The 25,302-nt window shown below is 46.2% G+C and overlaps 1 protein-coding gene across 1 annotated transcript in view; it reads left to right on the top strand.

Annotated features, from left to right (window-relative positions):
• Positions 1–25,302, top strand: part of LOC126095679 (uncharacterized) — a 151,679-nt gene that overhangs the window by 20,861 nt on the left and 105,516 nt on the right. The gene's annotated exons all lie outside the window — the stretch shown is intronic.

Here is a 25,302-nt window from a genome sequence, read left to right as displayed (position 1 = left end):
CGAACGGACCTCTCGATTATGTCCCATAAACATTTGATTGAATTCAGGTTGGGCGATCTCGATGACCAAATCATTCTCTAGAATTGCCCTGAATGTTCTTCAAGCCAGTCGCAATCAATTGTGGCTCGGCGACACGACGCATTGTCATCAATAAAAATTTCATCCTTGTTTGGGAACATGAAGTCCGTGAATGGCTGCAAATGGTTCAAAATGGTTCCAGTGACTCTAAACACTATGGGACTTAAAATCTGAGGTCATAAGTCCCCTACACTTAGAACTACTTAACTCTAACCTAGGGACATCAGTCACATCCATGCACGAGGCAGGATTCGAATCTGCGACTGTAACAGCAGTGCGGTTCCAGACTGAAGCGCCTAGAACCGCTCGGCCACAGTGGCCGGCTCTAAATGTTCTCCAAGTAGCTAAACATGACGATTTCCAGTTAATGATTGGTTCAGTTAGTCCTGAGCGCCGAGTCCTTTCCATGTAAACACAGCCCACACCACTATGGCACCACCAACAGCTTGCACAGTGCCTTGTTGACAATTTGGGTCCATGGCTTCCTGGGATCTGCACCACACTCGAGCTTTACCGTCAGATCTTACCAACTGAAATCGGGACACATCTGCCCAGGCCATCGTTTTCCAGTCGTCTAGGTTCCAATGGATACTGTTACCGCCCGCATCTCGTGGTCGTGCGGTAGCGTTCTCGCTTCCCACGCCCGGGTTCCCGGGTTCGATTCCCGGCGGGGTCAGGGATTTTCTCTGCCTCGTGATGGCTGGGTGTTGTGTGCTGTCCTTACGTTAGTTAGGTTTAAGTAGTTCTAAGTTCTAGGGGACTGATGACCATCGATGTTAAGTCCCATAGTGCTCAGAGCCATTTGAACCATTTTTTTTGATGCTATTACCATTCCAGGAGAGGCACTGCAAGCGATGTCATATTGTCAGTGAAGTCACTCATGTCAGTCGCCTGCTGCCATACCAATTTACGCCATATTTCGCGCAATGCCCCAGCTAATAAGTTCGTCGCATGTTGCACGCTGATTTCTGCAGTTATTTCACCCAGTTTTGCTTGTCTGTCAGCACTTACAACTGTACGTAAACGCCATTGCTTTCGGTCGCTAAGTGAAGACCATGGACCACTGCGTTCTCCGTGGTGAAAAGAAATGCGTGAAACTTGGGATCCTCGGTACATTCTTGACTTAGTGGATCTCGGAATACTGAATTCCCTAACGATTTCCGAAATTTAATGTCCCATGCGTCGAGCAGCAACTACCGTTCCGTGTTCAAAGTCTGTTAATTTCTGTCATGCGGCCATAATCACGCCGAACACCTTTTCACGTGAAACACCTGAGTACAAATAGCAGCTCTGCCAATGCGCTGCCCTTTTATACCTCGCGTACACGATACTGACGCAATCTGTATATGTGCAAATTGCTGTTCCATGACTTTTGTCACCTCAGTGCACAATACAGTACGAAGAATATCTGATTAAATTTGTAGGTGATTCTGGGGTATCTACATCTACATATTCACTCCGCAAGCTACCAGATGGTGCTTGGTGGAGAGTACCTCGTGCCACTATTACTCATTTCCTTTCGCGTTCCACTCGCAAATAGAGCGAGGGAAAAACGACTATCTACACTCCTGGAAATGGAAAAAAGAACACATTGACACCGGTGTGTCAGACCCACCATACTTGCTCCGGACACTGCGAGAGGGCTGTACAAGCAATGATCACACGCACGGCACAGCGGACACACCAGGAACCGCGGTGTTGGCCGTCGAATGGCGCTAGCTGCGCAGCATTTGTGCACCGCTGCCGTCAGTGTCAGCCAGTTTGCCGTGGCATACGGAGCTCCATCGCAGTCTTTAACACTGGTAGCATGCCGCGACAGCGTGGACGTGAACCGTATGTGCAGTTGACGGACTTTGAGCGAGGGCGTATAGTGGGCATGCGGGAGGCCGGGTGGACGTACCGCCGAATTGCTCAACACGTGGGGCGTGAGGTCTCCACAGTACATCGATGTTGTCGCCAGTGGTCGGCGGAAGGTGCACGTGCCCGTCGACCTGGGACCGGACCGCAGCGACGCACGGATGCACGCCAAGACCGTAGGATCCTACGCAGTGCCGTAGGGGACCGCACCGCCACTTCCCAGCAAATTAGGGACACTGTTGCTCCTGGGGTATTGGCGAGGACCATTCGCAACCGTCTCCATGAAGCTGGGCTACGGTCCCGCACACCGTTAGGCCATCTTCCGCTCACGCCCCAACATCGTGCAGCCCGCCTCCAGTGGTGTCGCGACAGGCGTGAATGGAGGGACGAATGGAGACGTGTCTTCAGCGATGAGAGTCGCTTCTGCCTTGGTGCCAATGATGGTCGTATGCGTGTTTGGCGCCGTGCAGGTGAGCGCCACAATCAGGACTGCATACGACCGAGGCACACAGGGCCAACACCCGGCATCATGGTGTGGGGAGCGATCTCCTACACTGGCCGTACACCACTGGTGATCGTCGAGGGGACACTGAATAGTGCACGGTACATCCAAACCATCATCGAACCCATCGTTCTACCATTCCTAGACCGGCAAGGGAACTTGCTGTTCCAACAGGTCAATGCACGTCCACATGTATCCTGTGCCACCCAACGTGCTCTAGAAGGTGTAAGTCAACTACCCTGGCCAGCAAGATCTCCGGATCTGTCCCCCATTGAGCATGTTTGGGACTGGATGAAGCGTCGTCTCACGCGGTCTGCACGTCCAGCACGAACGCTGGTCCAACTGAGGCGCCAGGTGGAAATGGCATGGCAAGCCGTTCCACAGGACTACATCCAGCATCTCTACGATCGTCTCCATGGGAGAATAGCAGCCTGCATTGCTGCGAAAGGTGGATATACACTGTACTAGTGCCGACATTGTGCATGCTCTGTTGCCTGTGTCTATGTGCCTGTGGTTCTGTCAGTGTGATCATGTGATGTATCTGACCCCAGGAATGTGTCAATAAAGTTTCCCCTTCCTGGGACAATGAATTCACGGTGTTCTTATTTCAATTTCCATGAGTGTATATGCCTCTGTACGAGCTCTAATATCTCTTTCCTTATCTTCTTGGTCTTTACGCAAAATGTACATTGGTGAGAACAGAATCGTTTTGCTATCAACTTAAAATGGTGGTTCTCTAAATTTTCCGACAGTGTTCCACGAAAAGAACGTCACCTTCCCATCGGGGATTCCCATTTGGGTTCACGCAGCATCTCCGTAATACCCGCGTGTCGATCAAAGCTACAGCAAATAGACGTAGCCGCCTACCTTTTAACTGCTTCCATATCTCCCTTTAATCCGACCTGATGGGGAGCTCTAACACTCGAGCAGTATTCAAAAGTGGGTTGCAGTTGTGTTCTATGCGCAGTCTCCTTTATAGATGAACCACAGCTCCCTAAAGTTCTCCCAATAAACCAGAGTCAACCGATGCCATTTTCTACTACTGACTATACATGCTTTTTCCAATTCATATTGCTTTGCAACATTAGAGCTAGGTATTTAACCCACGTGTCTTTGTCAAGCAGTTCGCTACTAACGGCACTGCTTTCAGATTTATCTACTTTAACTTCTTGTTGTTGTTGTGGTCTTCACTCCTGAGACTGGTTTGATGCAGCTCTCCATGCTACTCTATCCTGTGCAAGCTTCTTCATCACCCAGTACCTACTGCAACCTACATCCTTCTGAATCTGCTTAGTGTATTCATCTCTTGGTCTCCCTCTACGATTTTTACCCTCCACACTGCCCTCCAATGCTAAATTTGTGATCCCTTGATGCCTCAGAACATGTCCTACTAACGGGTCCCTTCTTCTAGTCAAGTTGTGCCACAAACTTCTCTTCTCCCCAATCCTATTCAATACCTCCTCATTAGTTACGTGATCTACGCACCTAATCTTCAACGTTCTTCTGTAGCACCACATTTCGAAAGCTTCTATTCTCTCCTAGTCCAAACTAGTTATCGTCCATGTTTCACTTCCATACGTGGCTACACTCCATACAACTACTTTCAGAAACGACTTCCTGACACTTAAATCTATACTCGATGTTAACAAATTTATCTTCTTCAGAAACGCTTTCCTTGCCATTGCCAGTCTACATTTGATATCCTCTCTACTTCGACCATCATCAATTATTTTTCTGCCCAGATAGCAAAACTCCTTTACAACTTTAAGTGACTCATTTCCTAATCTAATTCCCTCAGCATCACCCGACTTAATTCGACTACATTCCATTATCCTCGTTTTGCTTTTGTTGATGTTCATCTTATACCCTCCTTTCATGACACTGTCCATTCCGTTCAACTGCTCTTCCAAGCCCTTTGCTGTCTCTAACAGAATTACAATGTCATCGGCGAACCTCAACGTTTTTATTTCTTCTCCATGGATTTTAATACCTACTCCGAATTTTTCTTTTGTTTCCTTCACTGCTTGCTCAATATACAGATTGAATAACATCGGGGATAGGCTACAACCCTGTCTCACTCCCTTCCCAAGCACTGCTTCCCTTTCATACCCCTCGACTCTGCCATCTGGTTTCTGTACAAATTGTAAATAGCTTTTCGCTCGCTGTATTTTACCACTGCCACCTTCAGAATTTGAAAGAGAGTATTCCAGTCAATATTGTGAAAAGCTTTCTCTAATCTACAAATGCTAGAAATGTAGGTTTGCCTTTCCTTAATCTAGCTTCTAAGGTAAGTCGTAGGGTGAGCATTGCCTCACGTGTTCCAATATTTCTACGGAATCCAAACTGATCTTCCCTGAGGTCGGCTTCTATCAGTTTTTCCATTCGTTTGTAAAGAATTCGCGTTAGTATTTTGCATCCATGACTTATTAAACTGATAGTTCGGTAATTTTCACATCTGTCAACACCTGCTTTCTTTGGGATTGGAATAATTATATTCTTCTTGAAGTCTGAGGGTATTTTGTCTGTCTCATACATCTTGCTCACCAGATGGTAGAGTTTTGTCAGGACTGGCTCTCCCAAGGCCGTCAGTAGTTCTAATGAAATGTTGTCTACTCCCGGGGCCTTGTTTCGACTCAGGTCCTTCATTGCTCTGTCGAACTCTTCACGCAGTATCTTATCTCCCATTTCATCTTTATCTACAACCTCTTCCATTTCCATAATATTGTCCTCAAGTACATCGCCCTTGTATAGACCCTCTATATACTCCTCCCACCTTTCTGCTTTCCCTTCTTTTCTTAGAACCGGGTTTCCATCTGAGCTCTTGATATTCTTACAAGTGGCTCTCTTTTCTCCAAAGGTCTCTTTAATTTCCCTATAGGCAGTATCTATCTTACCCCTAGTAAGATAAGCCTCTACATCCTTACATTTGTCCTCTAGCCATCCCTGCTTAGCCATTTTGCACTTCCTGTCGATCTCATTTTTGAGACGTTTGTATTCCTTTTTGCCTGCTTCATTTACTACATTTTTATATTTTCTCCTTTCATCAGTTAAATTCAATATTTCTTCTGTTACCCAAGGATTTCTACTAGCCCTCGTCTTTTTACCTACTTGATCCTCTGCTGCCTTCACTACTTCATCTCTCAAAGCTACCCATTCTTCTTCTACTGTATTCCCTTCCCCCATTCCTGTCAATTGTTCCCTTATGCTCTCCCTGAAACACTGTACAACCTCTGGTTCTTTCAGTTTATCCAGGTCCCGTCTCCTTAAATTCCCACCTTTTTGCAGTTACTTCAGTTTTAATCTATAGTTCATAACTAATAGCTTGTGGTCAGAGTCCACATCTGCCCCTGGAAATGTCTTACAATTTAAGACCTGGTTCCTAAATCTCTGTCTTACCATTATGTAATGTATCTGAAACCTGTCAGTATCTCCAGGCTTCTTCCATGTAGATAACCTTCTTTTATGATTCTTGAACCAATTGTTAGCTATGATTCCAGAAGGCGGCTTCCTCTTTCATTTCTTAGCCCCAATCCATATTCACCCACTACGTTTCCTTCTCTCCCTTTTCCTACTACCGAATTCCAGTCACCCATGACTATTAAATTTAAATCTCCCTGCACTATCTGAATAATTTCTTTTATTTCATCATAAATTTCTTCAATTTCTTCGTCATCTGCAGAGCTAGTTGGCATATAAACTTGTACTACAGTATTAGGCGTTGGCTTCGTGTCTATCTTGGCCACAATAATGCATTCACTATGCTCTTTGTGGTAGCTTACCCGCACTCCTATTTTCCTATTCATTATTAAAGCTACTCTTGCATTATCCCTATTTGATTTTGTATTAATAACCCTGTATTCGCCTGACCAAAAGTCTTGTTCCTCCTGCCAGCAAACTTCACTAATTAATACTATATGTAACTTTAACCTATCCATTTCCCTTTTTAAATTTTCTAACCTACCTACTCGATTAAGGGATCTGACATTCCACGCTCCGATCCGTAGAACGCCAGTTTTCTTTCTCCTGATAACGACGTCCTCTTGAGTAGTCCCCGCCCGGAGATCCGAATGGGGGACTATTTTACCTCCGGAATATTTTACCCAAGAGGACGCCATCATCAGTTAACCATACAGTAAAGCTGCATGCCCTCGGGAAAAATTACGGCTGTAGTTTCCCCTTGCTTTCAGCCGTTCGCAGTACCAGCACAGCAAGGCCATTTTGGTTAGTGTTACAAGGCCAGGTCAGTCAATCATCCAGACTGTTGCCGCTGCAACTACTGTAAAGGCTTCTGCCCCTCTTCAGGAACCACACATTTGTCTGGCCTCTCAGCAGACACCCCTCCATTGTGGTTGCACCTACGGTTCTGCTATCTGTATCGCTGAGGCACGCAAGCCTCCCCACCAACGGCAAGGTCCATGGTTCTGGGGGGGGGGGGGGGGCTGCTTTAACTTAAATTGTCCTATGTTAAGAGCAGGCTGCGATTCATCAGAACAACCAGAAATTTTTACCGTAAGTCTTCCTGTATCCTCCTACAATGACTCAACGACGACATCTTGCTGTGCACAACAGCATCATCAGCAGACAACCGCAGATTGCTGCTCAACCCGTCTGTCAGACCATTTAGACATACAGAGAATGAGAACGCCCTGATGAGATTTCACTGAGGCACTCCTGTGGATACCCTTGTCTCTGATGAACACGCGCCGTCAAGGAAAATGCTCTAGTTTCTATTACTTAAGAATGCTTGAGGCCACTTACATAGGTGGGAACCTATGCCATACGCTCGTACCTTCATTAACGGTCTGCAGTGTGGCATGATGTCAAAAGCTTTCTGGAAATTGAGGCATACGGAATCTGCCTGCCGCCCTTCATCCATGATTCACAGGATGTAGAGTGAGAAAAGGGCAAGTTGAGTTTGGCATGAGTACTGATAATTTGTGCATATAAGGACTTCCATCTCAAGGAAATTTACTGTATTCGAGCTGAGAATATGTTCAAGAATACGGCAGAAAACCTTACCAACTGAAATCGAGACTCATTTGAGAAGGCCATGGGATTCCAGTCGTCTGGGGTCGAACCGATGTGGACATGAGCCCAGGAGAGGCGCTGCAGTCGATTTTGCAGATCCGCTCTTTTACACATCTTATACACAGGAACTACTGACAATTTTTCCAGTTTTGGTGTTCAAAATTCAGTACACAAAGCTACTACCTTTGTCGTACCAACGGCTCAAACCCACTGGGCACTGAGTTGAACTGAGCTTGGATGACATTTAGGGGTACGACATTCCATTCTGCTTCAACTCTATGGCACTGTTCATCAATCATAGCAGCAGGCGAATGGTGTGGTGGGATTCCGACTGGTATCCATGTCCATATGTTTTGAGTGGGTGAGAGATCTGACGTAAGTGCTGGCAAGGGTAACAATCAAACACCCTCTGTATCGAAGTAGGTTATGACAGCAAAAGTAACATGTGACCTCGCTTTATCTCACTGGAAGAGAACGTTACAGATACATCGAAGATAGAGCAGGGCCACTATCCGTAACGCTTCATAAATGTAACACTAGCTGTCCAAATAACTGGCTACGTGAATCAGAGGCACCTCATACCATCACACCAGGATCTGGGTCCGTATAATGATGGCGGATGCAATTTGGCTAAATGTCTTTCTCCGTATCCACAAATAGATTCGTTCATCGTGATTCTGCAGGCGGAAGCGAGACTCCTCTGAAAAGCCGAAGTGGTACCACTCATGCTATCGCTGGACGCACGACTGCCAGCAAGCGTCTCTCTGCTGCCACGGGGAGGAAAATATGAACAATAGTCGCTGCCCCGACAGTCCGTGGTGCTTCAGACGTCATCTACCTTGCCGCGTAGATATTTGTCTTACTGCAGACAACCTCCTTTTCTGACTCAAGGAGCGTGACGTGACTGTATGATTCTTCTTGACCGAGCGAACAGTACATGACAGAAGTCACGGAATACCTACTAATATTGCGTTGGACCTCCTTTTCCACGGCATAGTGCAGTAACTGGACGTGGCATGGACTCAATAAGTCGTTGGAAGTCCCCTGCAGAAATACTGAGCCATGCTGCCTATATCCGTCCATAATTGCGAAAGTGTTGTTGGTGTAGGATTTTCTGCACGAACTGACCTCTCGATTATGTCCCATAAATGTTTGACAGGTTTCATGTTGGGCGATATGGGTGGCTAAACTATTTGCTCGAACTGTCCAGAATGTCCTTCAAACCAATCGCAAACAACTGTGACACGGTGACATGACGCATTGTCATCCACAAAAATTCCATCGTTGTTTGCGAACACGACATTTACGAATGGCTGCAAATGGTCTCCAAGTAGCCCAATATACAAAGGACCCAGTCCTTTTTGATAACTTGGGCCCATGGCTTTCTGGGGTTTGCGCCACACTTGTACCGTACTATCTGCTCTTACCAACTGAAATGGGGACTCATTTGACCAGGCCATGGTTTTCCAGTTGTCTGGGGTCCAAGCAATACGGACACGAGCCAAGGAGAGGCGCTGCACGCAATGTCGTGCTGTTAGCAAAGGCACTTAACACAGCCGTCTGTCGCCACAGCCCTTTAATGCCAGATTTCACCACGCTGTCCTAATGTATACGTTTGTCAACGTCCCACATTGACTTCTACGGTTATTTCATGCAGTGTTGCTTGTTTATTAGTACTGACAAATCTAGACGGTGCTCTCAGTCGTTAAGTGAAGACCGTCAGCCAATGCATTGCCCACAGTGAGGTAATGCCTGAAGTGTGGTATTCTTAGCACACTCTTGACACTGTGTTTCTCGAAATATTGACAATTATAGGACCCTGACCGACGCAAACAGCAGTACTGCGGAACCGCGAAATGCAGTTTCCTTAAATACGATGCAGTAGCTGTCGAATTTCCTTGAGTGCTAGTAGGCATTTCTCCTTACACGGCACTAACGATTAACATTAAAATGCAATTTATGAATGAGAAACCCGCCGCGTAATGTTTTGGTTGGATGATCGATTCATTTGGGAGAAGGGACCAAACAGCGATGTTATCGGTCCCATCGGACTAGGGAAGGGTAGAGAAGGAAATCGGCCGTGCCCTTTCAGAGGAACCAGCCCGGCATTTGCCTGAAGCGATTTAGGGAAATCACGGGAAACCTGAATCAGGATGGCCGGACACAGGTTGAATCGTCATCCTCCCGAATGCAAGTCCAGTGTGTTAACCACTGCACCATCTCGTTCGGTTCATAATGTTTTCTTATACACTTAATGTAGACAACGTTACTCATGCCAACTTTGTGCGCTAAAATCCTAAACGTTTGCATATCCAGTAGTACACTTCCTGTCATTTTAACGTTTGTTGCATGCCGCCTTCATGGCGTTGCAATTTTAAGGCCAGAAGTGTACATACGTACTTTAAAAGCCACCTCACGATGCGTGGTGGAGGTGACTGTTGTTACCACTCTCACTTCTCCTCTTTCCTGCCCAGCTGTGAACGATGCTCGGGAAGAACGATTGCTGGTAAGCCTCTGTGTGAACACTAATCTCACATATTTTATCCTCACGATCTTTCCGCAAGATGTACTTGCAGGGAAAAAAAAAATATATTGGTCGACTATTCAAGTACTATAAATTTTCGGAATTCTAACAGTAAATCGTACCGCAAGGCTCTACGCCTCTTTGTAGTTCCTTGCCTCCGAGAGGGATGAACATCTCCGTGACGCTTTCGTGCATACTAAACGAGCCTGTGATGAAATGTTCCGCTCTTCTTTGGATATTCTCTGTTCCCTCTATTAGTCCTGTCTGTCAAGATCCCACACTCCCACATTCTTCGAGTAACAACTGAGCGAGGGTTTTGTAAGCTACCTTCTTTTTGGGTGGCATACGTGCCCTGAGGAATTTGGAAATGAATCTCAGTCAGCCATTTGCTTTTTCTACGATTAGATTTAAGTACTCATTCCATTTGAAATCATTCTGTTCGTGTACTGCTAGGTATTTTATGGATGTGACTGCTTCCAGTGACTTTACTGCAATTGTATAATCATGCAGTAATGAGTCTTTCCACTGAAATACGCGCAGTAAGTCCACTCTGTTTACGTTGAGGGCCAGCTACCAAAACCGGCACCAAACGCCGATCCTCTCCAGGTCTTCCTGCATTTTCATTACAATTTCCTAGTGTTGCAACTTCTCTTTATGCAAGAGCATCATCCGAGAACGTTCTCGTGGACCTTCCAACGTTACCCACTACGTCATTTTGTATATATTGTGACAAGCAATGCACTTATTACAGTCCAACGGAATACGCCCACTGTAACTTCTATGTCTGAAGGTTTTTCTCCATTAAGAATGACATGTTGTGTTCCGTTTGGTAGGAACTCTTCTACCTAATCGCGCAGTTGACCTGATATAGCACAACTCGTATTTTGTTCATTAAGCATCAGTGCGAAACTGTATCGAACGTCTTCTGGAAGTCAAGGAACACAGCATCAACATCGAGGACGCAGACAGTATTTTGTCAGGGGAGGAGGGCGGTCCGATTTGTTAAAAGATGACATTAAAAATTCTCATGTTCTTCTTTATTCTGAAAACTCATTTATTTATTTTTTAATTTTATGTGCATAGTTTACTTTTGGGTGGCCTTTATTGAAATAGTATTTGGTCTTTAAAAGTAAGAAAATCTTTTCTTAAAAAAGCGTAACATATATTCTCAACAAATGGGAAACTCCGAGATGCACAATTAAATATTTCTTTTAAGCTTCCTGGAAGATTAAAACTGTGTGCCATACCTTCCAAACTTCACAGGAGTTCTCATACAAAACTTGCAAGACTAGCACTCCTGGAAGAAAGGGTATTGCGGAATATTGGCTTAGCCACAGCCTGGGGGAAAATTTTCCACTCTGTTGCGGAGTGTGCGCTGATATGAAACTTCCTGACAGATTAAAACTGTCTGCGGGACCGAGTCTGAAACTTGGGACGGTTGCCTTTTGCAGATGAGTGCTCTGCTGACTGAACAAGCCAAGATGATACATTTAATTCTATTTCTGCCAAAACCACAATTTCAAATAGCATTTCATTCCTTTAAAAAGGCACCTAATACTTAAAAGGTTCAAATGGCTCTGAGCACTATGGGACTTAACAGCTGTGGTCATCAGTCCCCTAGAACTCAGAACTACTTAAACCTAACTAACCTAAGGACATCACACACATCCATGCCCGAGGCAGGATTCGAACCTGCGACCGTAACAGTCGCGCGGTTCCGGACTGCGCGCCTAGAGCCGCGAGACCACCGCGGCCGGCTACTTAAAAGGCCAGTTACTGTTCTGATGAAAGTAAAGGTTAATATATGAAACCTTTCTATACTGTGCTAGAAAGTCTTATAAAAATTTATTATTTCTTAAGGTATATGCATAGAGAACATGTGTTTGAAGAAACCAGTATAATATACTCGACAAACGTTATTTACGCAATTGCAGAGAGCACTTGGCATGGTAATCTCATAGGAGATTCTATAATTTGTAGTATTCAATTTTTCCAGTAATTACAAGGTTTATAGAATTCATGCTTCTCCAATATAAAATGCCTAGACAAACAGTGATAAACAGTTTGCATGAGTAGTTTCCAAAATCAAATTACCCTGAACACAACGGATGTGTCGAATACCTCTCTGTGACAGTAAGACAGGATCTGGTGCCTTGTCCCATACAGCATAGGTTCACCGGTGCATTTCCTCATAGATTAAATCCAGCAGACCAGTGTCCAGCTAGAATCCCATGGACTGTCCAAAGAGCGTGAAGTCCAAAATGAGCTTTTGCTGTGTGTGAGTTAACGAGCATTTCACTCTCATTTAAGTATATGGTCGAAAGACTCAGCCTACAGGAACTGTGAAACGAACCCTATCGTCCATGACTGTGCGCCACAAATGGCGCAGATTCACCACGAGATAGGGAAACTCACAGGCGTCTTTTGTCTATTGATGCCTAAGTGCTGTAGTGTGCAAGTGAGACAAACGAGCACCTACATCATAGGGAAACCCCGTAGAAGCCGTTTGTGGCCACAGAGATGTAGCAGTGTTGAATATGGCAGACCTAAGATCTTCCATAATGGGAAACATTTATGAAAACTATTTAATTCTGTAGTTATGCAGGAAATGAAGCCACAGTAATTTTAATCTACCATCCTTCATAAAATATCATGGTAATCCTAATAAAACTTGAATATTGCATGTCTATAATAGTTTAGGATTTACTGTTAGAGTGAAATTCACAAGTTTTTGTAACAAAGACCTGAATGCTAAAATCTGAACACTTAAGTCGTTCTTAATGACCGAAATTTCATACAGAAGTGCATCATTAAAATGACAAATGGTGTAAATATCAACATGACTTCATTTGTTTAAAAGATAAAGTAAATTTAAATTATCAATATTTTCAGTTAAGTATCAGATCATCATTTGCTCCACACAAAACACATTGAACGATGACAGCATGACACTTTATTGAATCATTAGGTAATAGAATATTTGTTGTAAAGTTAGTGCATAGTAGTTACTTTTGTTCTTTATTTATGTATCAGAAAGTACATTGGTGCAAGGCTACTGGCCATGATATTCAAAGTAAAGAAGGAAATTGTACTGGTTTCATGGAAAAGAATTTAATGTTTATTATGTAATGGATATTATTGTCACTTTATTTAGAACGTGAAAGTAGTCAAGCTTTTATTATTTAAATAGGTTAAAATGTAAAATAATGTAGAGTAAGCTTTGGCCAATCAGATGGAGTGCTTCAGGAAAGGGAACTGCCCTAGTCAGTTGAGCAAGGATATTCGGCACCTGGGAAACACAGCTGGGGACCGGCAGAGGGACAATGCTAGTGCAGACGTGAAAGCAGACAGTTCCGCTGGAGACTCCAAAGGGTAGTTCAGACTGAGACGTGAAAGCGGACAGTTGGTTTTTAGGCAGCTAGGAAGTGAAACGTCTAAGAAAATTTCGCGTTGTGTGGTATCGAGGGACTAAGTCTCTGATCAGTGAGCAGCAGCACGCCTGGTGTGAACTCTAACATTTTTTGTAGTTAACAAGGTGGAATATTGAACTTGTAATTCATGATGAGATTGTGAATGATTGAACTGTGTCAGATGGCTATGCACTGGAATGTAATAGTAATTCTAAATATGACCACTTTTGCTATTAGTTTGTTTTCTGCATAAACATTATTCTAACCAATTCACAACTGTGTGGCCTACATCATTTATGGGTCGTTAATTTAGATCCCGATATTATTATTACTGTTATTATACACTCCTGGAAATGGAAAAAAGAACACATTGACACCGGTGTGTCAGACCCACCATACTTGCTCCGGACACTGCGAGAGGGCTGTACAAGCAATGATCACACGCACGGCACAGCGGACACACCAGGAACCGCGGTGTTGGCCGTCGAATGGCGCTAGCTGCGCAGCATTTGTGCACCGCCGCCGTCAGTGTCAGCCAGTTTGCAGTGGCATACGGAGCTCCATCGCAGTCTTTAACACTGGTAGCATGCCGCGACAGCGTGGACGTGAACCGTATGTGCAGTTGACAGACTTTGAGCGAGCGCGTATAGTGGGCATGCGGGAGGCCGGGTGGACGTACCGCCGAATTGCTCAACACGTGGGGCGTGAGGTCTCCACAGTACATCGATGTTGTCGCCAGTGGTCGGCGGAAGGTGCACGTGCCCGTCGACCTGGGACCGGACCGCAGCGACGCACGGATGCACGCCAAGACTGTAGGATCCTACGCAGTGCCGTAGGGGACCGCACCGCCACTTCCCAGCAAATTAGGGACACTGTTGCTCCTGGGGTATCGGCGAGGACCATTCGCAACCGTCTCCATGAAGCTGGGCTACGGTCCCGCACACCGTTAGGCCGTCTTCCGCTCACGCCCCAACATCATGCAGCCCGCCTCCAGTGGTGTCGCGACAGGCATGAATGGAGGGACGAATGGAGGCGTGTCGTCTTCAGCGATGAGAGTCGCTTCTGCCTTGGTGCCTTGGTGCCAATGATGGTCGTATGCGTGTTTGGCGCCGTGCAGGTGAGCGCCACAATCAGGACTGCATACGACCGAGGCACACAGGGCCAACACCCGGCAACATGGTGTGGGGAGCGATCTCCTACACTGGCTGTACACCACTGGTGATCGTCGAGGGGACACTGAATAGTGCACGGTACATCCAAACCGTCATCGAACCCATCGTTCTACCATTCCTAGACCGGCAAGGGAACTTGCTGTTCCAACAGGACAATGCACGTCCGCATGTATCCCGTGCCACCCAACGCGCTCTAGAAGGTGTATGTCAACTACCCTGGCCAGCAAGATCTCCGGATCTGTCCCCCATTGAGCATGTTTGGGACTGGATGAAGCGTCGTCTCACGCGGTCTGCACGTCCAGCACGAACGCTGGTCCAACTGAGGCGCCAGGTGGAAATGGCATGGCAAGCCGTTCCACAGGACTACATCCAGCATCTCTACGATCGTCTCCATGGGAGAATAGCAGCCTACATTGCTGCGAAAGGTGGATATACACTGTACTAGTGCCGACATTGTGCATGCTCTGTTGTCTGTGTCTATGTGCCTGTGGTTCTGTCAGTGTGATCATGTGATGTATCTGACCCCAGGAATGTGTCAATAAAGTTTCCCCTTCCTGGGACAATGAATTCAGGGTGTTCTTATTTCAATTTCCAGGAGTGTATGTTATATTAACTTTGTGTTTTGCAAACTTGCCATCAGCCAGACAATTTAACCAAAGGGTCACATGTGTCTAATTTAGGGCGTGTAATGCAACACATGTGATTCAAACCGTGGACGAGTTTGAGCCAAGACATTTTGACAAAGAGGAACTGCGTGTGAACTCAAACATCTTTGGGATGTTAGTTCACATGCGGCAGGGGAGCTGCCCACTCAGCAGCCATGACAGAGTAGATCACTGTGTTGTCCTCATGATGCACCTGGGCACACAGCTGGTGGGCCACTTGTTGATGCCCCACTGGAAGGTGACTGCACTTATCACAGGCCCAGCAGTCCACAGCATGAGCAGGTGTCTGCTTCTGGCAAGGCCTCTGCTGCAGTCAGGACTTGAGTGTCTTTGAGTTGCACGAAATAGGTTTCTAACACAGAGGAGGGAGGAAGTTGGAAGGGAGGACGTTACTGATATGCCTGGTTTACATCACAAAAAAGTTCACTTGATGCTGAGGGGAGAACAGAATGATTGGCATACTTAAGTCTCTTGTGAGATGCTGAGATGCTGGGGATTCAGAGATCCCATGAGAAGTGCGGCTCGTAATTATAGGTCTGAGGTGAAGCTGCCCCAAAATGTATATTAAAATAAATTTCTGAACAACGTGTTATAGATGTACATCATACAGATATACATCATCAGGACATATTTAGCATATTTACCACTTGGATTTAAATAATGCGGGCCAACATTTTTGGAGCTGCTGTTATGTGATATTAAGCGATGTTTATCGAACAAGTAGTAGTCAGTCTTAAGGTTGAAATGCCACTTAGCTCTATGTAGCAGAGAGTTTCGGGGGTGTGGCTTCTATTGAGTATAGCTCTTGTAACTGGCCCGTAGGCTTTGGTCGTTCAGCCTTAGTGTGTTTTACCAACTTCCACACAGTTTATTTTATTTTCTTTATTAGATTACGATTCCCCAAAATATGAAACAAATGGTCGGTTATGCTGATTAAAACACATAGTAAATAGATAGCCACAATGAAAAAAACATGGTGACAGTCTGGTTTCTGTTCGCATGAGATAAAAAACACAACTAGCGACAATATGGTGGCTGTTCGCAACACTGACAGGGGACGCACAACACTATAGAGGTGACACAGTGGCAGAATGGGGGAGGGGGGGAGGGTGGATCTGGACTGATGAGGGGGAAGTGGGGGGGAGGAGAGGAAAAGAAAAAAGGGGGAGGGGAAATAGAAAAAGGGGGGCGGGCGGACGCAAGGAGTGGGAAAGACAGAAGAGGGGAGAGCAAAAGGACTCGGGGGAGAGAAGGGAGTCAGAGAGAAGGTAGGCGGGGAAAAACGGGATGGAAGGAGGGGGAGAGGGAGCTTGGGAAAAGGACAGAGGAAGGGAAGGGGAGGTGAGGATCAGAGTTGATAGGAGGGATAAATGAAGGCAGAGAGGGCATCATCCGGGAGGGGGAATCGATGGAAGCCACCTTGGGAAAGGAAATGCAGGGTGTAGAGGTGGAGAGTAGGGGGGACGCAACAGTGAAGGTGTGGCAGAGGGCGGCGGTTGGAGAGGAGAGAAGCAACCAGGGGATGTGGGGGATCACATGATCCGCTGCTTATATCATTAAAAAAAAAAAATTGGTTCAAATGGCTCTGAGCACTATGGGACTTAACTCCTAAGGTCATCAGTCCCCTAGAACTTAGAACTACTTAAACCTGACTAACCTAAGGACATCACACACATCCATGCCCGAGGCAGGATTTGAACCTGCGACCGTAGCGGTCGCGCAGTTCCACACTGTAGCGCCTGGAACCGCTCGGCCAACCCGGCCGACAGAATAAACAGAGTTGCTGAAACTTCACTGTCAAATCCCTGTCTCTGTATATCTCTGTTATGCTTTGATGCGTCATTAATTAGCGTTCAGTATTATCATTTTGAAAGTGTTTTTCTAACTCGTTTTTGTTCTTCCATTTGCTATTCTAGTCACTGTTAAAATAAGTTTGAAAAGTCTCTCACCAGAGTGCACTAGAATTTGGTAACATAAGTGTCACCACCAATGTGAGTTTCACGAACAATTAGTAGGACAAAGTGCACGAAATATATTCCTTGCGTCTTTGCAACTTTTGACAGTTGGCTCAGCGGCGGGGATGTGACGCCTTTGCCCAGGTAACACGAATGGCGATCCGGCTTTCCCTACCACGCCGCCAACAGTTCGGTTGGTAAATCTCCCCTGTTGCCACGATGTGGGTAAACAGTACGACGTGGTGTCGCGCATCAGAGGTACTTACGTTCATTAGGTCTCGTTGTAAACTGATACATTCTAGCGTTGAAGCGTTCTACAGTTGTCAGGTATTGTGAACAACTGTTTTGTGTTGGTGCTGCATTAATAGTAACAACACAGTATGTCTGAAAACACAAGATTCACTATAAAAGTGGCCGTTCAGGAACACGTTCACTGACTGTGAAAGTAAAGTTCTGCTGCAAAATATTACTCTGAATTCGACAATACTGGACATTGTGCCATACCACTCTTGTGACGGGTAAAGATACAATGATGAAGTGGATGAAAGCGGATATTTGGTTCTAGGTTTAAAGCAATGTTCCACTGGATAAAGTTGAATGTAGCACGTATAAGGCGAAGTTAATGGAACTTGAAATGCTGTACAAGCCAAACACCCCACAGTACCAGGTCGACAAACTTTCTGACACTAAAGGACATAGTTTAATCAGCCTTCATCCGTACCACACTAATTTAAATCCGACTGAGAATATGCTCAGTGAAGTTACAGTGTTGAAAGAAGAAGCCATTGGAAATGTTACACCACAGGACAGATGTCGAGTTGTCAGCGATACCAAGAAGATAGTTGGGAAAGATGGATTCACAAAGGATTATGACAAGTTTTGAGTAATGCATAACTTCTCTTGTCGCCATGTTTTCTCTTTTCTCTTGTCAAAACACAGCATAGTGTACAAAAACCCATCTCACTAACATTCTAATGCAGTTGAAATTGCGACAGAATCATGAGATAGTGTAATTGTAACTGAGGGCAAGTCAGGTCAACAGTTTATGAAACAGCTCATTCTCAGAATGAAATAAACATGTAACTTCTTCATTTATATTGTCACAAATCCCACAGCAGTTTTCGTTTCACCAGCTATTGATGGTCCTTAAAAATTACATTATTACATTGAAAGAAATTTGTAGTTCCTTGATTATCACAGTGGATATGGTAATTTCGCATATTAATCACATGGCAAAATACTCTGCTCTTCGTGTGCTATTATTTGCCAAAATCTTATTTCGATACGTCGAACGGTTTATGAGATACGTGGGAGTTGGACTAATTCTTTCTGGCTGTTTCACTGACGCGGGCTTTCATGACTTAGTGGTTTACATACATGCCATTTTCTCGAGGGTGCAGACACATCCTTTCAAGTTTAAAGAATAATTCAGTATGTTTTCTACATTTCATACGAAGCAACATAGTAACCTGCACGAAACGCAAATCATAGCGGCTCTTATTTTTCACTGCAAACTTCAAGAATTTCTTGCAGTAGTTCACCTAATATCACAATAACTATGTACATTAACGAAATGCCATGAAGATCATCATGAAGCTGATGAATTAAACAATAATATGTGCAAGAATCAAATTTTTTTAGCTGATAGTTTCTTTAAAATCATTTGAGAAATATTGCAGATCGGCCAGTTTGCGCGGCTTGCTGTTCGTGCCGTTACCTGCTGACGCGTCCAGTGCACACTGGCAACTACGTTTCCCTCCATTTGTTCAGCACTGAACTGTCAAAAATCGCAATTAATTTTAAACACACTATAAGTGCGATATTTTTGTGATTGTGTTTCTTTGTGTGCCTGAGTCAAGTGAGATACACTACCTTCCGAGTAATTGCAGCATATCACGACTTTAAAAACAGCACAATATGAATTCAGTGTGCAATTTATTAGGTAAAAATTTGGAACATGCCGATAGGATAAAAGTAAAGAAAGTCGGGGTGCCCAGACCAGACTTGAAAATCAATCAAGAACAAAAACAGTCTAAATCCAGGCAAGGGATACACGAAATTTTAACAGAACAATTTACAATGGGGCTGAGTGGTTGCATCGTTGTGAAGTGAAAAATTCATTTTTCTGTTTCACCTGTCTTGTGACAAACTGTAGTGATAGTGCTTGGATTGAGGATGGTATGACAGACTTAAAAAATGTTCATGCAAATGTGAAAAACACAATTTTAGTGAAAAACATATAAATGGGTTTATTGAATTCTCAATGTTAGGGTAAGTGACATTATGTGCCAACTAGTCAGTGCCTATCGCTTCATTCTCTTCAACCAACTCCAGCGAAGGAATATTGATGCAGTTAAAACCGTTGAATACGTATCATAGTTTGCAGTCTCTGTCCAGCATGTTCGGGCCTCGCTAAACGCTGAAGAGCACTGTGACAGGAAGAGCCAACTGCAAAATAAGGATATTTCACTGAATCAACATTGATATTGTGCACGTAACGTCTGTGACTGCATCATGACTCAGATCAGTGATCGATTGAGTTTTATCGATCACTTGTCAATTGCACAACTGTTTGAACCATTATTGTTTTCTGAACATAAAATTGTTTACCCAGAAAAAGAACTGAGTGTAGCTATCAGTTTGTTTAAACTACATTGTTCAGACTTACAACATGAACTGAATGTGCTATACAACCGTAATGATTTAGTGGAAGTGTCAGTCGCTTTGACCTTGTACTTTTTTTACGAAAACAATATGGCAAAAGCGTTTCCTGAAAGTGATAAACTTCTGCAAATAATAGTAACCTTTCCAGTGGAACATGGAGCCAGAATTCTGTTTCTCTACACTAAATCAAATTAAAAGATTTATGTGCAATACTGTGAATGAGGGCAGACTTTGTGAACTTGTGACGTATTTTCTCGAAAAAGAACTGTTTAATCAGCCAAATTTCAATGAAAGAGTCATAGATCATTTTGCGGTGCAGAAGGGGAGACGAGCAGATTTCATCTACAAACAAATGAATTAAGGTAAGCAAAAATGCATTAATAGATAAGAATCAATTTCTTTGTAACTATCAGTTTAGGTTACTAAATTAAGTGCATAGAAAAGGATAGTGATATGCTTAGTCAATGCCATTACATTTTCCAAAACGCATTCTCATTCACAGTACGGCTTCATGTGCTATATACCAGATTTGCTGACACTTTAGCACAAGAAACCTGTGGATATTATACGCTCCTGGAAATTGAAATAAGAACACCGTGAATTCATTGTCCCAGGAAGGGGAAACTTTATTGACACATTCCTGGGGTCAGATACATCACATGATCACACTGACAGAACCACAGGCACATAGACACAGGCAACAGAGCATGCACAATGTCGGCACTAGTACAGTGTATATCCACCTTTCGCAGCAATGCAGGCTGCTATTCTCCCATGGCGACGATCGTAGAGATGCTGGATGTAGTCCTGTGGAACGGCTTGCCATGCCATTTCCACCTGGCACCTCAGTTGGACCAGCGTTCGTGCTGGACGTGCAGACCGCGTGAGACGACGCTTCATCCAGTCCCAAACATGCTCAATGGGGGACAGATCCGGAGATCTTGCTGGCCAGGGTAGTTGACTTACACCTTCTAGAGCACGTTGGGTGGCACGGGATACATGCGGACGTGCATTGTCCTGTTGGAACAGCAAGTTCCCTTGCCGATCTAGGAATGGTAGAACGATGGGTTCGATGACGGTTTGGATGTACCGTGCACTATTCAGTGTCCCCTCGACGATCACCAGTGGTGTACGGCCAGTGTAGGAGATCGCTCCCCACACCATGATGCCGGGTGTTGGCCCTGTGTGCCTCGGTCGTATGCAGTCCTGATTGTGGCGCTCACCTGCACGGCGCCAAACACGCATACGACCATCATTGGCACCAAGGCAGAAGCGACTCTCATCGCTGAAGACGACACGTCTCCATTCGTCCCTCCATTCACGCCTGTCGTGACACCACTGGAGGCGGGCTGCACGATGTTGGGGCGTGAGCGGAAGACGGCCTAACGGTGTGCGGGACCGTAGCCCAGCTTCATGGAGACGGTTGCGAATGGTCCTCGCTGATACCCCAGGAGCAACAGTGTCCCTAATTTGCTGGGAAGTGGCGGTGCGGTCCCCTACGGCACTGCGTAAGATCCTACAGTCTTGGCGTGCATCCGTGCGTCGCTGCGGTCCGGTCCCAGGTCGACGGGCACGTGCACCTTCCGCCGACCACTGGCGACAACATCGATGTACTGTGGAGACCTCACGCCCCACGTGTTGAGCAATTCGGCGGTACGTCCACCCGGCCTCCCGCATGCCCACTATACGCCCTCGCTCAAAGTCCGTCAACTGCACATACGGTTCACGTCCACGCTGTCGCGGCATGCTACCAGTGTTAAAGACTGCGATGGAGCTCCGTATGCCACGGCAAACTGGCTGACACTGACGGCGGCGGTGCACAAATGCTGCGCAGCTAGCGCCATTCGACAGCCAACACCGCGGTTCCTGGTGTGTCCGCTGCGCCGTGCATGTGATCATTGCTTGTACAGCCCTCTCGCAGTGTCCGGAGCAAGTATGGTGGGTCTGACACACCGGTGTCAATGTGTCCTTTTTTCCATTTCCAGGAGTGTATTTCATAGAGCGGTAATATCACTCTTAAGATGTCGAATATATATTTATTTAAAAACATAAGAAAGCGAATACAACATCGCTGTACAAACGTAGAGGGCACAGAGAACTTAGACGAAAGATGCTGGAGTTCAAAGATATGGTGCTTTACGCCAGATGCGCCACAAAGCCCCACACCCCAACAGTGCTGAGCACGGCGGAGGGAAGCTTCCTCACTTGAACATATAATCTTTGTGCCAGCGTGGCGGTTGAAAGCAGGGTCCATTGCGAGAGGTGGGTGGAATGGAAACAGCACTGACAGAGTCATGTGCATCGGACTGCTGCGTAGGCACCAGAACGTCACTCGATGTCACGTCAGCGGTGTCAGCAGGTGGGGCAACGATGAAAGCAGGCAGATCGGAAGCATTAATATGCCTGACCTTACAACGTTCAGGTGGGCCATGTGTGGTGCAGATTCTATGACAAGTGCCATTGCTGATGGCCGATATCCGTGAAGGGAGGCGGGCACAGGGGTGAGAGGGGGGCAGATGCAACAACGGTTCACTGATCTTGCCGGGCCATAACGTCGAGGGCAGGGTGTTGGCTGCAGACGATGAAGGATGACGTGGGCAACAACCGTGCATTGCGAAGAATCCCACGAAGTGAGTACATGAGCGTCCTGTAGATTCGTCCGTGACAACTCAGAAATGGCACAAGGCAGAGGAAAGTTCGACACAGCAGCAATGTACTGCAAAGACGCAGTAGATGCGAGTGTTGGTTCACCTTGTTGCAGCTCTACAGACAGACCACAAATTGTACTCTGAGCGTGCGACAATTCAGCAGAGGCGCCGGCAATGTGGGCACTTACTGCTTCATTCTGAGTGCGGAGCTCCTAAATTTGTGTGCTGATGTCTGGCAAATCAGAGAGCTGTGTAGTAATACACTCGAGCAGAGATGTACATGTGGAAAGCATAGTCAAGGAGGCGGAGAGCGAAGTCGTGCTGAACACATTCAAGCACAGAACAGTAGAACCAGACACATGGCTGAGTGCAGCAGCCTACAGGTCTGGTGAAAGTTCGTAATGGTGTAGAAAGTCGAACGCAATCATAGGTTCATCCACTTTGGCGATGTGGAAAGGCCAAGAGAAGGTGGCGACTGGTGATAAATGAAGCGACATCTTGATGGAGCCAAGGACCACGATAGGAGAATGATTTGCAGCGATCAAAGCGAGGTTAGCAGCTGAAAGCATGTTGCCCGTGTGCTTGGCCGGGATAATGCTGAGGTCAGTGCCAGTGTCGATGAGAAAGCGAATGCCCAATGACAAGTCAGTGACTTAGAGGCATCGCACCACTGAAGCGAGTGGTGTGGTGTCGGACAGTAGGCGCCTTGAAGGATCGTGGCGGGACGTAGTGCCTAAGTGTGCCTGCTGGTCTTAGTTGGGGAAGGCACAAGGTGTGCGGCATTTGCAGGCATCCTTGTTGTAAATAGCGTGGAACCAGCACAGCGTGGCTGACTGCGTCGGGACCGGTAGCCGATCAGGTTGCTGTTCGGCCGAGGTTGGCGGCTGTCGGGGGGTCATGGGTGGTACCTCCTGTAGGCTGCTAGGTGGCAGCTCCTGACAGGCAGCTGAGGTTCTGAGGTGTGCGCACTGGCCTCTGCTGGCGGAGCATGGAATTGAAGGTGCAGGTGTGCCAATTGAGGGTGATGGAGATGTCGTCCATGACAGGCAGTGTCGGTGATGAATTATAGCATAGGCTCAATCTGCCACGCGTAGGCGAACCTCGAGAAGGTCAGCAATGTGAGATAGCTGGTGAAGTTGTAGGTCCAAAGTCAGTTTGACCGTCCATAAAGTCCAAAGCGCAGTGTTTGGTAATGCTTGATCATCAAATAAGGCATGAAGACACCACCAAAGCTGCAAAAGTGTGCGGTCATTGAGGTGCCCGTCATGAATAATGTGGTGGATAGCCTCTGCTGGAGGGCGAGAAAGGCATTCGATGAGCAACATTTTCGTCATTAAATACTTGGGTGAGGCAGGTGGTGAGAGGAGCAGATCACTGATGAGGTCTGGATGAGCATGGAGGTGACTCACCAGGCAGACGAAACATGCAGCGTCGTCCGAAATCCCTTGGATATCCAGGAGGTGATCCATCAATGCGAACCAAGTCTAAGGGTTGTCCTTTTGCAAAGCAGGCAGCTTAGGAAACCTGCTGGGTAATACATGTTGATGCAGCACTGAAAGACAAAGATCTGAGCGTGTGGGGCAGGAAGCCTCCGACACCGGGAGTGCAATAGTGGTGGATGGCGCGTTGCCCAAGGTCTGCGTGGGGAGGTGGCCACATGTAGCACACGGTGTAGAGTGAGCAGCTGCAACAGATGGCACGATGTGTTCCAATTGCAGGCCCGATGACAAACACTGTGCGGGTATAATGGCCGGTGTTGTTGCAACAGCGGGTGTAAGGCAGTCATGGTGCTGCCATGTGGCGGGTGATCTGGTAACCATCATGGGTGGAATGGCCGGCACTATTACGAAAGCGAGCAGAAGGCAGTCGTGGTGCAACCACAGTGTGGCAGTCATGGAAACCAGCGCAGTCGAGGAGGCGACCAGTGGCGTCAAAAGGGCGTGGGGTAAAGGGGGGGGGGGGTACTGCGACACTGTGGTGGAGCCAGAAGGTGGCGGACCTGGTAACCAGTGTGGTTTGTGGGTAGGATTGGCCGGCTCTGTTACGAAAGCGGGTAGAAGGCAATTGTGGTGCAACCACAATGCCACAGTTACGGAAACCGGTGCAGTCGTGGTGACCGGCGTCGCTGAAACGGCATGTGGGGGTGAGGGGGGGAGGGATGCGACATTAGGTATATAAGAATGTGCAATCCCGTGCACTGGAATGTTCGAATCATGGTTCTGAAACTTCGTCGGCACATCAAACCAAACCGAAGGAGACTGTGTAGCTGAGGGATAAACCACAACGTTCTTAACTGGCTGATCATTCACAATGTACTAGACAGCGTGAAGTGTCCATGTACTGGCCACTGGTGCGTAGTTGCACTTGATGGTGACCATGCTGAGCCAGTGTAGGTTATGTGGCTGCCGGCATCATCGGGCATAGGTAATTGTTCAATTTTAACCAAACGCACATTAGGTACACTTGTAAGTATGCAAGCACAGTTAATAGGATGCAAGGCACTAGCACAGAAGGACGCTGGTAGATGCATTGTTCCGAAGTCAATGTGGCCGGCACATGAAGTTCGTTAATGATGAAAAGAAGCACCAATCAGTTCGCAAACATACGACGATGATGTCGGGGTCACCACGTATTACGTGTCGTAGAGTGGTAATAACACACTTTACATGTTGAATATACATTTATTTAAACACATAAGAAAGAGAATACAACATAGCTGTACAAATGAAGCACACAGAGAGAACATAGACAAAGATAAATCAAAGATGCTGGAGTCCAAAGATATTGTGCTTTATGCCA

The sequence above is a fragment of the Schistocerca cancellata genome, chromosome 8, assembly GCF_023864275.1.
Source record: "Schistocerca cancellata isolate TAMUIC-IGC-003103 chromosome 8, iqSchCanc2.1, whole genome shotgun sequence".
In the NCBI taxonomy this organism is placed as follows: Eukaryota; Metazoa; Arthropoda; class Insecta; order Orthoptera; family Acrididae; genus Schistocerca; species Schistocerca cancellata.
The sequence above is the reverse complement of the archived record's forward strand: the minus strand, read 5'-3'. Positions and strand labels throughout refer to the sequence as shown.